Source organism: Ciconia boyciana, chromosome 3, assembly GCF_034638445.1.
Source record: "Ciconia boyciana chromosome 3, ASM3463844v1, whole genome shotgun sequence".
NCBI classification, from domain to species: Eukaryota; Metazoa; Chordata; class Aves; order Ciconiiformes; family Ciconiidae; genus Ciconia; species Ciconia boyciana.
Genome location: NC_132936.1, coordinates 6494475 through 6507346, shown reverse-complemented (window position 1 = coordinate 6507346; position 12872 = coordinate 6494475). Strand labels below are relative to the sequence as shown.

The following is a 12872-nucleotide window of genomic DNA, read 5'->3' as shown; positions in this document are numbered from 1 at the left end:
TAATAAAAGCCGTGTAAAGCCCTCCGTATATTTTTTTTCATTCATTTCAGACCCAACCTGAGTTTCTTATGAAGTTAAGGCAAACTACTGTAAGCTCAGTTTCAATCCATTACAAGCCTGTCCACACAGCATCTCCATTCATCAGCTGAGCTGAAGCTTAAACCAACCCAGCTTTGCACACCTCTAAATAAATGCTTCTTCTCCATAGTGTAAAGTCTGAATATGGTTTTTATCCTCCCAGGAAACTGGTGATGAGAAAGAGAAACAGACTTTGGCCTGTAATAGTCACATCATAAACATGCTTTAGGCTGTTTGCTGTATGGCAACTTAGGCTATACCACTAGCAGCTCAAATCACTATTGATGGTCTAAACTTAAAGTCCAAGTTACCACGTCTCAGATAAACCACAGTAACAGTCACTCGAATGGCCACAGCTCACGGTAAATGTGAGATACTACAATTCTGCAACAGAGGATTAAGTTAAGACTCACTGCCTTGAGCTTGCCATAGGCTGTAGAAATGCACACTCCTACGAAAGTCTAACTAAGCCCGTAGTTAAGTCAGGGTAACCTGACTAGTCTCTGAATTTGCTTTATTTCAAAAGAGAGCTTGGACAACTTCTAACCAGGCTGGTAAAAAATAAATGTATCACGGAGATATTGCACAGGATAATTGCATATTGGCAAAAAAAGCGTTTGTTATTTAGAAGTTTAGAAAACCCGTTTATCCATTAAAGCTGTTAAAAGGGGAAATGTGATGCATTGCTTTCTGGCTGTTGCTAACTGATTTGTTTTGTGACTTTGGGCATATAATTTGATTTTCCTGGCTAAATTTTGCTCACTGTAAGATGGATATTTTAATACTTTGTATTAGCCAAGTGACAAAGGTCAGTAGCACAGTTTGGAAAATACTATGAAATCCTTTGTTGGAAGATGTTGTAAAGTTACAAAGATTAAAGGCAAAACCCATCAGACAGTTTTTATAAGCTCTTCAACAGGTGAAGACACAGAAAAGATGGAAGTCAGACAGAGTAAAGAGAACTCAGCTTAACATAAACTTTCATACGCAAGCCCTGTATCTGAAATAAAAAAGAGGCACACAAAGTCAGCCTGAATTACCGCCTTCAGTTGTCTTCATCTGCTTGAGAAAGCAACAGCTAGAATTGCTTTAAACTGAAAGCCCCTCCAGCGCATCTGCAGAGCAGACCGGTGAGAGCAGAAGCTGGCCCGGCTGAGGACCAGGCGCCGTGCTCCAGCTCCACTGTGGCTGGAACGGTTTCCTCCATGGGCAAGCAGCCTGTCCTCAAAACAGCTCCAAACCAGTCTGGCCCACCTACGTGGGCCAGGCCAAGCTAGGAACTGGTTGGCTTTGGACTACCCTTAAACCCAGCTTCCTATCTAATTTTGGAATCTAATATGATGGCTCCTAATTAGGCTCCGGTGGTACTTAGATCCTCCCCTGCACTCCTTTTCACCCATTAAAAAAAAAAACAACATGGGTTGGCTTTTAGCAGGAATCAAAATGAAAACAAAAACAAACACATAATCTCTTTAGAGGGAGATATTTGAGAGAGGAAGAGGGAAGAAAGGGGGAAGAGAGGTGTCTTTTTCCCATTGCCAGGATTTCTCTGTGGCTCCTCCGGCCATGCCAGCATCCACATCACAGTGCCCGGGGACTTCCTCCGAGGAGCTTTGCGAGACACCTCTTCCAATGAGCCATTTCATCTCAGGCTTATGTTGCAGAGATTTTGGGTCAGCAGCCCTCCTGGTGTTTTTGAGGCACCTGCTTCCCTTCCTATTTGGTAAACCAGTCACCTTTGCAAAAGGTCTAATTTTCGGTCCTCAGTCCCTAGTCCAGATCCCAGCCTTTGCAATCTGTGCCCTAGAGGCTATTTAAATGTTTATGCTCTTTCTCACAGAGGTTTCTACTCTATATCTTCCCTCCGTCAATGCTGACAAGCCCTGTGCAGCTCTAGGTCTATTCACCATGCTGCAGTGATGACTCCCACTTCATATGGCCAGCAGTCTCATTCAGAACCCCGGGGATATTTTGAATGTATTCATAAAGCCCCCATCACTTCTCAAGCATTTATTCACATATTCTTTTATAATGTTAGCTTTGACTTCCTTTGTTTTTAAGTTTATTTTCTAAAAATCTTTTAACTGCACCAAAGTGATCCATTTCAACCTTAATGAAGTTTTTTGGCTGGAATTTCTCCTTCTTTGGGGCATGGTTTTATTTTTGTTTTCAATGGCAGCAATACACATAACTAGTTGGCTACACTTAACAGGAATGACCTGCAGATGTTCGATCCTATTTCTGCACAGAATGGCACAGATCATATGATCTCTTGAGGTCCCTGTCAGTCCTATATGACTATAACACTACAGACCTATAGGAAATAGAAGAATTGATCTAGCAGCCCCTCTGGGGTTATTCCCACCTACCTAAGGGCAAGTAGATTCACAGAGGTCTATCTACAGCTATTAAATACAATGATCCAGATATAAACCTCCAGCTTTGGAAACCCCTACAGCTTGGGAATATATATATTCTGGTTTTGCACTCCAGGGGAACTGAGAGACTGCTTTTGGCCATGCTGAGAAGGCGATGGGTCCTGGATGGACCCTTGGTCTAACCTGGTGGGGCTGATCTTCTGCCCCACTCAGCTTTTCCAATGATGATGCTGATCACCACTGCTTGCCTCTTATTACAAGCTGTAACGAGCAGCTTTGTGCTTGCTTTCTTGCTGCCCCTGAAGCCTGGGAGGAGGAGAAGAGCCACGGAGCTATCTCAGTACCCTCCTTCAAACATCGTCCTTGCACTCCCTTCTGACCCATGCTCCCTACCGCCCTGCCCTAGCGAGGCTGCAATCACTGCTATCACCTCGCTGGCTCTCTTCGTGTTTCCTCAGTTCCCTCTTGTATTCTGTTGTACATCTTGTAACCAGTTGTATTGTATTTAAGAGTGCAAATTCATAGAGGACAGGGCTGACCTCTCTTTTTTCCCTCCTCTTCTTTAATTGTATAGTCCTTAGCACAATGGGATCAGACTTCCAGATACCGCAATACAAACAATATTAGCAGCCGCTGCCTATCGCGTGGTCAGCGGTGATTACAGCAAAGGCCCATTAGCTATTCACAAATACAACCATTACTTTGATCATTGAACTTCATCGCCTGCAGTAGCCAAACTTGGGTGCTCCAGCTAAAGTCAAAACCTCACGCGAAGCCTTGTCAAGGGGACTGGCAAGGGGACTGACCTCCAGTTTGTGGAAATCTCCTTTCAATCCCACATTCAGCTTTCAACACAACACAGAACATAGTTTCAGCACTGAATGAAATACGGCAAGCTGTGTTTTTACAGACGTCTATCACCTAAAAATGTGCCTTATACATTTGGTCCTGTACTTGTGCTGCAATCCTGTTTTCCAAGCAAGTCCATTGTGCAGCCTAATTATATAAACTAAAACAAGGTGGACATACCTTTAGCTGCTGGCTTCATAATAATTCTGCCAGTTCTAGACAGTGCTTGTTTAATAGAAATGGGCATAAAAAAGCACTGATGCCTATGGATCAGACAGCGATAGCCCAGTTAACCATTAAAAATAACCAGTAGAAACCATGCATGTGGCATCACTAGAGCTTGTGTAGGGACTTTTCATCTCAGCTAAATGAAAGAGGCTTTGTGGATACCGCTCCTAATCCAAGCATACCACCTTCCACTTCTCACTGCCAGAGAAATGTGATGTTAAGAGGCAGAAAGATCGACATGAGATGCCCTACCCCTCCATTTTGCTTTCAGAACTGATCCTTGTTTTAAATCCCCTGGGCTGTTTTTCTCTGCTGGTGCTCCCTTTCTCCAAGCACGGCTGCTCCTCTTTCTCACCACAGCCCAAGGAGGCTTTCTCCAGCTGCCTACGCTCAGCACTTCTATATTACAAAATAACATATTACAGCAAACGTTCATGGCTACCACAGGATAAAAGGTCAAGTGGGTGGTTAGAGAGACCTTTGGGAAAAACGACTGGGAAGCTTGGAGGTGGCATGGCCCAGACAGGGCTGAAGACACGGTACGCTGACTGCTCTCCTCCTCCACAAGCACCTTTAAAACACCACAACCCCCCCTGCATTAAGTTATGATACCTCTTTTGCCAGAACTAAACTTGTTCATGCAACGAGAGCATCGCCGGGTCCAAGTAATCCCAAGGGTTTAAGGCAGTTTCAACTCTCTATTCACAAATTTGCCCGTGGAATAATTATGAACATGGAGAGCAGAGAGGTGGCTCCGGCTGGGTGTCTGCTACCCAACGGGGCCACAGCCTGAGCTCTGAGCTGCAGGCTTCTCTTTGCTTTTGACAGAGCAAACGCTAACTACACCTGGAGGAAAAAGCCCCTGTGACTATAGCTGTGTTTCTTAAAATGAAAGGTTAAACAGTGTATGAAAACTAGGGGAGAATGCATATCCTGTTGTCCTATTCCTGTATCTCCATCTAGGGTAGTGGGTGAGGAATTAAATTCATTTTGTTAGAAAAAATGGGAGGGACTGTACAACTGGGCAAATATAAAAGCAGAAAAATTCCTAAAGGAATTGCAGAAGCCCACAAAGTCAGTGAAAAATGCTTTCTCAGTGCGTTTTTTCAGGTGGGTTGGAAAAGTGGAGTCCCACTAGTAAATTCAACCAAAAATAACTCCTTTTCAGCGGATACCGTAGGAGTTTGGCTGATTAGGGAAGGGAACTTCCACTATTTGATAGATCATAGTGAACCCACAGCAAACTTAAATGACCAAAATATTTTTGCACGGTGCCCCTCCAGCCTCCTCGCAAGTCAAACCAGTTCTGCGTCCCGCAACATCCCGTTCCCCGTGGCTTCTGCCATCTCCCTGAGACCCACCACAGCAACCTCCTTTCTTACCCACCTCCTTGTTGTATCTGTCACCGCCACAGGAACCCACTCAAACCTCAGAAATAAAAATTGGTGCTGCAATCTGGCAGACAAAGTTATAGCAAGTTCAAATGAGTGGAAACTAAAGTTAGACAAATTCAGACTAGTAATAAGACCCACATTGCCAAAGCGAGCTTAATTAGCGTCTGCAACCAAAGGTTGTGGTGGATTTTGCTTCCCTGGAAATTTTTAAATGAAGACCAACTGAGTTTTCGGGTGGGTTTTTTTTTTTTCTCAAAGGTTATTCTCAAGTTCAAATGAGAGCTAATTTGGGGAAATCTTACAGCTGGGTTCAAAGCAGATGATCACATGCGCTTCACTGTATTAAGAACTATGAAACTATGTATCTGTGGAAAGCTCCTTGTATCAAATTATTCTCCCCTGAGCTTTCTAGAGGAAGCTCCACCATTGCTAGAAATCCTTGCTGTCCCCAAAAACTCCTTGGACACAGAAGCACGATCGAGCACGGCGTGGGTGCAGGGTCGGGTTCCCCCCAAGGGGACCCTGCACCACCCGCACGCCACTCCTGCGGACATGGGGAACCTGTCCCAAGCTCGGGAAGGCATCGCCTGCTTTGATCCCTTCCCTCACTCTTTTTGAGTCAGTCTGAAAGCAAATATTAAGAGATTTCCAGATTAGCGTCCCCAAATACCCTGCCTTTATGCATATTAAATAGTTCCTTCTCTCTTAATAACATCCTTTATGAGCCACGTGAAGGTGTGCACCTTCATTTTATCTCATTCATCTTCCTCTCCTTCGCTGCCTACGTTGTTTTCTTTCATACAAGCAGAGAAAGCCTGAACCACTTGCACAGCTCTTTTACCTTCTCTTTCAGTCACCAGTATCAGCCCAGTATCACCAATATCAACGCTCTTTTAAATCTCACAACGAAACTGGCATGACGCCAGATCCTCTTCTGCTAAAACATCCCTCGAGAGGGGAGGAGATTTGGGCATCTGTAAAATGGGGCCAACAACTATTACTAAACCACTTCAAAAAGGTGTTGTGAAGCTCTGCTAGGCTCTAATGCTCCCTTCCTGACCAAATTCTGCATGGCCAAATTCTGCCTGGCCAGAAATGGGAGGAAATTGCACCAAAAGTCAAGGCAGCTCCAGCTATTTCTACCAGCAGCAGGTTTTGCCTCTCGAATTGTATTTTTTAGTGTAAGATTTGCAGAATTGGGCCTTTTAAACTATACAGGTCCTGGAGGGCATAAGACACTTTTCTACCTATCTTGTACCACAGTCACAGTCTGAGAAGGACCAAATTCTCCCGCATTTTATGGAACCATTTAATAAATTCAGCTTGTGCAATTAATCAAACCAAATTCAGTTCAACAAAGACTCACGGCCACAGAGAGTTAAGAGCAAAATAGGTGATCCTGATCACCCTATATGTACCAGAGAGCTTCACGTATGGGGTCAGATGCCCTCTCCGTATCAGGACACGCATGGTCCTGCATCAGCCACCACAGCTGGCTCCATCCTAGGTAGAAAACCAACGGCGATTCCACCAAGGGCATGGAGAAATCATCATTCGCCTCTGCACAAGGATGAAACAAAGAGCTCGGTCCCACAGCCTTCCTGTTAGGAGCTTATTGCCTTTCTTGGGAGCACACATCTAGGTAACGGCTCAGGATCTGGCCCTTCGAAAGTCTGGGATCGAGCGCCCGGTTGCCCCATTAACAATTAGCATTCTGTTTACAAAACCCAGCAGAGTCAATAAGAATAATCATTACAAAACATGCTCAGACTGTGATTCCGGTTTAAGTTAATATAATTTTAATGAGTTCTTCAGAAAAGGCCTGGCACTTATGGAAAAATTTCCTTAATTAATATCAGACCCTAAATTAGTAATAAAAAAAAGCCCTGAATATCATTTGGTCTCAAGCTGGAACTAAAGTATGTTTTGGCATCATTACTAACTGTTAGCAGCAAGTTCTGGAAACAGATGCAAATCTTGATATGTGTCCTAAATATAAAACACATTGCAAAAAAAAGCTCAGATAAAAATATATCTATACATCCACATATATTTGAGTGTGCTATTTCCTGCCTGTATCAGCAACAAACTTATTCCATTTAAAAACATTCCACTTGCTTCTTTTTGGTATTTTTTAAATCCCTTATTTCAGGAATAAAAGTCTTTCCCTCTGCCTTCATTTTTCCTGTTTATTTCCTCTCCCGACAGCCGTTTTAAGTAAATGAAAAGGGCTTAAAGACACGCATTATAATATTCAAACGTCTGAAAATCAGCCCGCTTGTTTTACCACCTAAATATGGGTATAGGTGCCTAATTTGAGGCCACCCACGCTAGAAAAATTTGGCCTTCGTCCTTGAGGTAGGGATCATGCAACGCATCTTCTGGACAATTACTCCAATGAGAGATTCTACCCAGCAGAGGCTGCTACTGAAACCCCACAGACGAGTGCCAAGGTGCTGAGATTCCCAGATGGCACCAAGTGGGCAGGAGACTAAAAATGGAAAACCTCTGGTAAACGAAATAAATAGAACCACTGAAAAATAATGAAAAAAAAAAAAAAAAGACAAGTTGCAAGTTTAGGGAGGGCAGCAAAATGAGCGGGTTGTTTCTGAAGACCTGAGCTCTCTGAAGTTCTTTACTTTGCCTTAACTCAGTGTCACCTCGCAGGGAAAGCATTGCAAATTAGCTAGGAGAAATGGAGACAGAGACAACCTTGAGTCTCTCCGCTTCCATTTAAAAAAAAAAGAAGACAGAGTGAAAATTGTTATAGTCACCAAGAAAAACATCGCAGCGTAGTGAGTGCACCAGAAACAGAGCTGGCTTCTTGGGTTTGCCAAGAGCCTGAGACAATATTGCTGAAGCGTGAACTGCTCATTCATTTCAGGGGCTGCTCACACCAAGGCCGTTGCTGGCAATGGCTACAGCATTAACCATTTCTCTGCTCCCCAGAGCATGTAAAGAGGAAAAGAATTGTATTTTGGGGACAGCACTAATGCCTTCTCTTCTTAAGGGTTCCGTCCTGAAATGTGCTTACTACTCAGAGCATTTAATGAAGTTAGTAGGAATTAAGGGATGCAAGAATAGCTACTTCCCATGACCACAGTTTTTATTTAGTGGCTGTAAAGTTTTCTGAGCTCCTTAGAAGAAGATAAATAACTTTTCTTTCTCACAGTTAATATTTTTCAAAGACCAAATCCCCCCCAAAAGGGAAAATCCTTATTATAAAGATCATGCAAGTATATGACATTAAGCAAAATCCAAGGTAATTCATATTCAGGGTTAGAAACCCAAGATGACAACCAGTACAGGACCTCAAGGAAAACCAGCCCATCGCTGTGAGCCACTTTCTCATTAACATACAAACACTAAATCCAGAGGTTCAGCTGGAGCTGCTTCCATTATATGTGGTTTTTTATTTTAAGGTTTGTAGGCTTACAAGAATGAAAATTAAACTGTGTAAAGGAACAGTATTGTCACTGATTAGGGCATGGCTGGCATTTGCAGGGTTGCATTTCTACGTGCCAGCCCTCAGTGAGCTGGGAGAACAGGAATGTTTCCTAAATTCAGTATCTGATGAAGGTCCAGGATGGTCTAAAACGATGCGGTGATAGCTACAGAGCGAGACAAAGTAATGGGAAAGTTTGGCTACACTCAAACTAGCAAACAGCCCAGGGTCAGGGCCCATTCTCTGGCTCTAAATCCAGCCGGGATGGTCTGGCCACAGCTGTAGTATTAAATCCTTTTAGTCTCCGCAACAGGGTGGCTGCCTCCAAGCTGCCCACGGGAATGGGTTCAGGACTCTGCTCATTTCCAAACCACGGCTGGGACCTGCTCGGGAGTGTGCTGGCCAACCCTGCTCAAAACCAACCTTGCTGACAATTTAACAATGCTGGTGTTTAACAGCCCAGGCCCTACCACTGTGTAATTTATTGGTAAAGATATTCCTTTCTAGCCATTTTAGTTCAGAGGGATGGGTTCCCTCATGTATCTCAGCGTGTCCCTCACCTATCTCAACGTGTCCCTGTTCAATGACACAGTAAATATAAAGACAGCAAAATCCACCCTGCACTCTGCGGGGACTCCAGCACGTGGGACGGAGAGTTTGGGCATGGTGGCACGAGGCCAGCATCCCCAGCTGACAACTATCTGCAAAGAGTGTGAGCCCGGGGCTGGAAAAGGTAGGTTTGGTGATTTGTCCTGCTATTTAGATTCAGTTTTAACTTTCTCTTTTGTCATATGGGCATTTGTCCAACATAGTTGTGTAGGACAGGCTCTTCCACAGCCAGCACTGAACACGTTCATGTTACACTTGCAGGGCAGGTCCTCCAGCATCTTAAGACCTTGACCCCGCAAGTCTTTCTCAAAGGTGAAGCAAAAAGCAAGAGACTAGCATTTAGGCAGAAGGGTGGGGAGGTCTAGGAAAAGTGTAGGGGAAGAACAAGTCTTCCCATCTCCCTTCTCAGTATTCTCAACAAAATTAAATTCAAGCTCAAACCCTGCAATCGCAGAGCAGGTAGAGGTCAGGGTGAGACGGACCACGGCAGGCTTAAACCAGGACTGAAGTGTAACAAGGTTGTGATATGGATATGTTTATGGGACAGTTAAATCATCTCTTAAATCGCCTTACCAAAGGCAGACTATCAGATCAGACGTGCCTGTACCTGAACTACTCACCTAGGCTCGCTTTAGAGCCCGTGGAGACAAACAGGCTCTTCCAAGGCACTTGCCAGGGACCAGTACAGCTCACCTGCAGACTTCTGAAGTCCTGCAAATGCCAGTTTGTCCCCACCGGCTCAAAAGGGACCTTCAGGTGACTGTCTCAGATATATATGGATGTCTGTCCTGGGGACATCTACACCCATACCTCCTTCTCCTGCTGTGGAGCAGCCCTCTTGTGACTGCAGTAACAACTCGACCCGTACTCCCTGATCTGAACCTTGCATGTGCTGAGCACTTGCTGGATCAGTCCCAAAGCTTTATGTAAAATGGCTGCGATGTGTATTTATATGAATCATATACATTAATTACATAATAGATACTCATGCTCCTCATCCCACATGCACTTTGGTTATGCATAGGACACAAAGACTGAGTGCATTCACTATGAATCATGCAATAAGACTACGTCCCTCAGGCAAAACTCTCTCTAAAATGACCATCTTCGTATATTCCCATGGTTTCCACTACAATATTATTTAATTAAGAATATTAATCTGCTAGGCCACCAACTTTCACTGTCTTCTGGGGAAGTCTGAGCAGACAGATATTTTAATAAAATATGGGGAATCCTGCTCTTTTTATGACTGAGTTGGTGCAATAAGGTAAGTCAGTTGCATGGCCTTGTGAGCTTATTTTTTATTTATTCTTGATATGAACATAAGACTTATGCACCAGAGAGCTCATTGGTTCAAAAGTTGCATGAGTGATGCCAGATAATCTTTTTTTTGCTTCGCTTTTCAGCTATTGCTGTTGAATACTGCCCACACAGGTGTGACACATCATCAGTTGTACGACACTGCAAATACAGCATCGGTCCCCACTTGGAGAATAAACGATGAGTACTTGAAGTCTGACAGCCGTGGGCACTCATTTGCACGTGCTTGCAGCATGCACGCAAACATTGCAGTTGTGCAAAGAAATCAGTCTAGACACTGACGCGACCAGTTCAGCCACATTACACCAGCCTGCCTGAATAACTCCTCAGGGTTGCAGCCTGCTGCCCTTTTCCCCTCTCCCGTGGGACGGAGAACTGCACGAACTGCTATGGCAGGCCCCCGTCACCTCCTGTCCTACAGCCCCAAACCTCTTCTGATGCTCAGCCTAATCTGTGATGGAAACACAGGCGTCCTTTGTCACCAAGAGAGGTTCCCATCCCAGGAGAGGGGGGACCACCACCGTTTTGGCCATGGGATGGATAAGTTTCTGGTCATGGGAGTACCATCAAAAATAGCTCTTGAGGGCTGCCTCTGACAATACAACCAGGAACCACTCTTTTGAAGGACAAGTTGCTTTATTAGATGGTATATTTTCAACATCTAGGTGAGCACAATTTAAGCAGTTGTCTAGGCAGAGCCATGGAGGCCTGTGGAAAGGCCGGGTGATGTGAAATTATGGCAGGTAGGAAGTCCTGTGCCCGTAGGTGTGACAGCCAAGGCCTGAGGGGGAAGTTTTACCCATTTTTCCTCCTGCATGATGTTAAGCAACAGGCAGTAAATATGGCATTCATTAAAATTACCTTGTATACTTTTAACAGCCTTGATAATCAGATTTCTGCCACTGTATCGGAAAGCAAAGTTTGTTTTTATTCAAGGCCTTGTAAAACTCTAATTTCTCCCTCATGCACTGGAGGTGCCTGAAGTTTTCTAACGTTTTTAGTGATTCGTAGCAGTCATTTTTTTCCCCCATCAAAGCTCTGTTCTCCTCTGAAAGATGTATCGAGTAACTGAGTGGAGATTCGCGTTTCTCCATGTGTGAGGGATAAACTGGTTGCTGTAAGAGGCAGCTTTAAACTTGCATTTCTCTCTCTACTTTATACACAAAAAGGGTCAGATCTGCCCTCTCTCCCTGTGGCACTGCTAGGTAGAAACCCTTGAGAGGAACCGCAGGGTTTGCAGCTGGGGCTGCAACGTGCCTCCTCGCAGCCTGAGCATCAGAGCTCGTCCTCCACCCAGGAACACCACTCTCATTTCTGAACGTCAGCAAACACTGCAGACAACCACTGGCACTTGTGGAAGATCAAAGTCCCCTTTTTCAATCTTGAATCTAACTGGAAGCAAGATCCCCACACTGGGAAAATGTAAGAGCATTGCGGAGGCGTCGGTCGAGCCCCCAAAAGATGAAGGGCAAGAAGCGTGAAGGCAACCGACTGTAGAGTACAGTAGAAAAGTTTAGTCCGTGGCCACATAATGCACACAGCCAGGTCTTTTAGTCATTCTGCCTGTGCCCACATGCCAGGCACTCACGTCTGAATACACACAGACAAGCAAGGGCTGCAGGGCAAGTACGCTGCGGTACAGCTGCCGAGGTCCCAGCCGAGCCTCTCCTGGAGGTATTGCTGGGGGCACAATTGCAAAAATAACCCATTCGACAACACAGATCATCAGGAGGCTCCGACTCAAAGGGAACCTGTTTCAGGCCAAACAAAGCATTTCCTTAGTATCAAGCCCATCGAGTTTTTTGAACGAAGTCAGCGCATTGCACGGAGAGCCCGCAGGAACCTGCTCCACTACCCTCCAACCCTCGGCCCACATGGAGATGTTTGGCATCTCTGAGAAGGCAGAGCGCGCTGGGACCGCAGAGCTTTTTGCAGCTGTTTGTTTGAGAAACAAAGCTTCCCTCCTCCAAGATGAAAGAAATCAAGGAGTCTACGCTAATCAAATCCTACATGCCTGCTGGCTGAAGTTCAGCTTGTCAGTGATGCAGCTCAGCGGAGTGATCAACATTTCCAGCGCTATGAGCTTGGTGGAAGGGGAAAACACGACAGCAAGAAATTCACCTGGCTGCGAGTCAAACAGGTGTATGGCAGCAGCATTCCAGATTACAATAATATCTTGCAAACATGCAAAAAATAGATGTAATAAGACTGATTCCTTGGTTTTCATTAATGAATCATAAAAGTTTTCTTTACATTACACATGCTTCTTTGGCATACGCCGCTAATATTTCCACACTTGCAAGGTTGGAGTTTTAATACTGAGCCTCCCTCCCCTAAGGTTCCTCATTTTTGGCAAGATATACAAGGTGACTGTGTGCCATGACAGGCTCTACCTTACTTTGGGGCAATCAGATTACTTCACACAGATGGTTTTACCACTGAGACCATTAGAGATGAATTGCACAGTATGTAAATGTACATTTGTTTGATAAAAAAAAAAAGTCTCAGTTCCTCGCTGCTGTCTTGTCTATGTTCCTAAACATATTTCCTCTCTCCTGCATCATTCCAAAG

The 12872-nt window shown here is 44.6% G+C and overlaps 1 protein-coding gene across 7 annotated transcripts in view; it reads right to left on the bottom strand.

Annotated features, from left to right (window-relative positions):
* Positions 1 to 12872, bottom strand: part of RUNX2 (RUNX family transcription factor 2) — a 226036-nt gene that overhangs the window by 86211 nt on the left and 126953 nt on the right. The gene's annotated exons all lie outside the window — the stretch shown is intronic.